We start from the raw sequence: 4,668 nt of genomic DNA on the forward strand, positions 1-4,668 counted from the left end.
TAAATACTTGGTCACTATTTTCCACCTTGCATGGGGAAGCTCAAGAATTCTCTTTAACATTTTCATTCAGTTAGCATCAAAGAATCTGTGAGTCCAACTGTTAACTCAAATTTAATTCAGTTTTGGGGCCGGCCCGTGGCTCACTTGGGAGAGGTGTGGTGCTGATAACACCAAGGCCACAGGTTCGGATCCCATATAGGGATGGCCGGTTACTCACTGAGTAAGCGTGGTGCTGACAACACCAAGTCTAAGGTTAAGATCCCCTTACCGGTCATCTTTAAAAAAAAAAAATATCACTCATTTTAGAGATTTACCTTTATCCAGACAGTGGGCCAGAGCACTTTATGTGGAAGCACTCCAAAAGCCTTGGTTTATTAGGGATAAGTGATTAAATCGAGTTAAGAACTTGGTTCTTTACATGAAGGTCAGGCATTTTTCCCAATGTTTGTAATTTCTCCCTGAAGTAATGAGAACTACTACAAAACAACGAAGAGCATTGGCGAGAAATGACTAGTTGAGAAATATTAAGGTATCCAGTTTGGGGGGAGTAAATGCAGGTGAGGAAAAGGATTCTAGGGCCAACTGTTAAGTACTCGATTCTTCTTGGGGAGGATATACTCCTTAATGCTGGAAAGACAGGAAAATTCACAAAAGCACCATTAGGTGCGACGTCCTCTTGTGAACTGTTAGAGAAAGCAGACAGAGGATGATGCTAATGAAGTCCATCAGCAAGAGGTACATGCCATTCTATGGAGGCCTCAACAGGAATGGCCACTAGAGGGGCAAGATCTGAGACAGCCATGTTTGGGTTGGAGGCAGGTCACAGATTGCACCTAATTCAAATTCTTCCTGATGGAAAGTACGTTTCCTTTAGGAGATGCAGATTTTCAAGACAGTGGGCCAGAGCACTTTATGTGGAAGCACTCCAAAAGCCTTGGTTTATTAGGGATAAGTGATTAAATCGAGTTAAGAACTTGGTTCTTTACATGAAGGTCAGGCATTTTTCCCAATGTTTGTAATTTCTCCCTGAAGTAATGAGAACTACTACAAAACAACGAAGAGCATTGGCGAGAAATGACTAGTTGAGAAATATTAAGGTATCCAGTTTGGGGGGAGTAAATGCAGGTGAGGAAAAGGATTCTAGGGCCAACTGTTAAGTACTCGATTCTTCTTGGGGAGGATATACTCCTTAATGCTGGAAAGACAGGAAAATTCACAAAAGCACCATTAGGTGCGACGTCCTCTTGTGAACTGTTAGAGAAAGCAGACAGAGGATGATGCTAATGAAGTCCATCAGCAAGAGGTACATGCCATTCTATGGAGGCCTCAACAGGAATGGCCACTAGAGGGGCAAGATCTGAGACAGCCATGTTTGGGTTGGAGGCAGGTCACAGATTGCACCTAATTCAAATTCTTCCTGATGGAAAGTACGTTTCCTTTAGGAGATGCAGATTTTCACCATAGGCCGCTTCCTCTCCATTCTTGTAGTTTAACCACTGTTCTCACACCCAGTTGGTGTGGTGTCATCTCAGGGTTTTGGCTAGCCAACCACTGAATATCGGAGACAGGCTCCCAATGAGTGGCTTTCAGTGTAAGGGAAGCTGCCTTAGCTTGGTTTCCTTGGTCCCTGTGCCTTGTAGGACACTGGAATGTTTCCCCTACTCACTGTGGAGTTCAGGTAGTCCATTCCATCCTGATGTGATTAAAACCACTGACTTAAAGGAACCATTTGCAAAAATTAACAATGACAACTGTGGGGGAAATCAAGTTCTTAAGGCAATCATTTCCACCTCCTTTTAGTCTGGTACCCAGAAGCCCTTCGAGGTAGTGTTTCAGGCTGCTGAGGTGTAGTCTCTCACAATACCAAAGTGTCTTGAGGGTCATCAAAAAGTGGGGACTGATAAGCTCAGGCACTAGAAAAGTGGCTAGAACAAGTTGAGCGATCTGGAAAACAGGTGACACAGGTACGTTAGAAAATAGTCTCTACTGGGATAAAGTCTAGAGAAAAACCTGTGAACTAGTTAACAACAGAGATAGGCTAGTTCCTGCAGCAGATGATCTGGAAAACAGGTGACACAGGTACGTTAGAAAATAGTCTCTACTGGGAGAAAGTCTAGAGAAAAACCTGTGAACTAGTTAACAACAGAGATAGGCTAGTTCCTGCAGCAGACCTGAGGCTCAATTTCATGTGACTGAGGGATCAGTATCAAAGGTTAATAATCGTCAGGTTTCTTTGATATGTCAGTGATTTTCAATGTCAGCCTCGTCAGCCTCCCCCACCATACATGAAATTCACCTCAGATGGAAACTGTTTTCCTCTGTTCGTGCTGAACTACAGGTTTTCTTTCTGGCCAATAACATTTTTCCTATGAAGAGATCCATAAAGTGTCTACAGTGTGTTCCTTTCTAGGTGTCTTTTGAGTTTTTCCCAATCAGGACAGAATCTGTTACCCACGAGAGCTTATTACCCAGACTGTTACTTCACAGGTTTTACCACTGATACCCCCCCCACCCACAAAGGAACTAGCTCCCCCTCAAGGAAGCTGCCACACAAAAAAGGCCACGTGTAGTCAAAGGATCCTTTATTAAAATATTTTCCTTTGTACTTAACTCTGCAAAAAAGAAAAAAGCTCTATCAGTAAAAGGAGTTAAAAAAAAGATTATCTCCCAACCCAACCCACTGTCCATTTCTAGAACTTTCCAGCTTATCTCCATGAACACATTAGCTGCTCCACCCCCAGCTTTCACCCCTTTTATAACCAAATGACACTGATGCAGAAGTCACTTACACCTGGACATTCCACTGCACCACTGTTGATGTCATCTATTATGTCATGAGGGTGGCGGCCATCAACGTTGCAGCCCACAGACTGGGCAGTCCCCAGGATCTCTTTAATGGTTCCTGTAATTGAAAGGTGGCATCAGAGCAGCTCCCAGTCCCTCACAATCCTCAGATATGGGGGCAGATACTTTTGAATTACACAGCAGGCAAGGAAGCAGTGATATTCCTGCAGCTCTAACATTAAAAATTTACATTCCGTCTAGTTACATAAATTCCCCAGGAATGCGAAGTCCACATGGATCCCCTGCTGCCCAGATGAAACATATCCAGCTTAAGATGATTCTTTAAAATCCAGAAAATACTGCAGCACTCCCAATCTTGGGTCTTACTGAGACCCATTTCAGTGAGAAAAACGTTAACCACTCAGTGAAAGCACATGAAATTCCAGTTAAGGTGGTTACATGTTGTCCTGCTCTTACCAGAGAGTTCTCTGGCTAAAGATCTGTGCCGCATCTGTCGGGCAATGTTGACGATCTCATCAAACGTGATATTTCCATTGTGTTTAACTGTGGGGGATGGGGAGAAGACAGCCAAAACTTTGTTACAATCTGTGGCCAGAGCAGCCCTCATAATGTTCCCCTTCACCTGTTTCTAGGTTGTTCCCATGCTTTCGGCACAGAGTCATCCACATGAAGGACAACCCTGTTTCCTAAGCTGGGGTTAGTGTCAGCTCACCACTGGATTGCACCAGCCAACAGAGAACTGGTCAGGTGCAGTGGCGGGTGGCTAAGGGCGAAACAAAATCTTTATCTGACATGGAAGGGATGTTATGTTTTAAAGATGAGAAATGAGCTCACGTTACTGGGCTTAGTTAAGCTGCCCAGTGTATTGGCAGCTGTGACTGGTCTCCTGAGTACACTTCACTGTTCTCGGTTACGTCCCCTGTCTACTGCCTTTTCCCTCCTACATGCACTGCGAGTGAGACCTGCCCCACACAGGGACTGGGGAAAGCCACATGGGAGTGCCTGGTCTAACAGCCTTAACCAAATCACCAACCAATCCCTATGCCAACCTCTTGTTTCATTAAAGGGACAGCATGCAGCCACTGGGCATACAACATCCATCACAAACCACTAGGTAAAACAAATCCGAGAAAATGGCCAACTCACTGTTTTTTTGTTTCTTTCTATCTCTTGGTGGTTCCTTGAGGGCTTTGATGATCAAGGCAGAAGCAGATGGCACCACCTCAATCTGCAGAAGAAATTCTTGATGTCAACAACAATACTATCACTGCAGGAGGACCACTAATGCCATGCACACTGGCTCTCAGAGACCAGACAGCCAGACACTGGGCTTACTGTATGTGCTCAAGTAATTTTCACAATCTGAAAACATGTTCCTAGGATACATCATGTTAAGTAGTTTACCAAATGTTACATAAGTGATGAGTTAATATTTGGACCCAAGTCTTCCCTAGCTAGGTTTATGCTCTTGACAAAGCCTTCCCACAAAGATAACACTGCTCACAGCTCACCAATGGCAGCAAAGAAACCTATCCAGGAATCCCAGAGGGTGGCTACCTCTACACTCCCACAAAATCAATACCTGGGCCTGTCTGACAGTGGTCCAGAGCACTTTTTGTGGCAAGCACTCCAAAAGCCTTGGTTTATTAGGGATAAGTGATTAAATCAATGAGTGAAGAACTTGCTTCTTTGCATGAAGGTCAGGTATTTTTCCCAATGTTTGCAATTTCTCCCTGAAGTAATGAGAACTACTGCAAAACAACGAAGAGCATTGGCAAGAAGTGACTAGGTGAGAAATATTAAGGTATCCAGTTTGGGGGAGTAAGTGGAGGTGAGGAAAAGGATTCTAGGGTCAACTATTAA

The 4,668-nt window shown here is 44.1% G+C and overlaps 1 long non-coding RNA gene across 1 annotated transcript; it reads right to left on the reverse strand.

The window, feature by feature from the left end:
- Window positions 1–2,559: 2,559 nt before the first annotated feature.
- Window positions 2,560–4,401, reverse strand: LOC103581691. Its single transcript, XR_549684.1, has 5 exons — window positions 4,388–4,401; window positions 3,952–4,033; window positions 3,262–3,348; window positions 2,790–2,902; window positions 2,560–2,612 (listed from the first exon to the last, which is right to left on the reverse strand). It is a non-coding gene; the product is annotated as an uncharacterized LOC103581691 (long non-coding RNA).
- Window positions 4,402–4,668: the final 267 nt, after the last annotated feature.

This window comes from Galeopterus variegatus, unplaced genomic scaffold, assembly GCF_000696425.1.
Source record: "Galeopterus variegatus unplaced genomic scaffold, G_variegatus-3.0.2 Scaffold13694, whole genome shotgun sequence".
Lineage (NCBI taxonomy): Eukaryota > Metazoa > Chordata > Mammalia > Dermoptera > Cynocephalidae > Galeopterus > Galeopterus variegatus.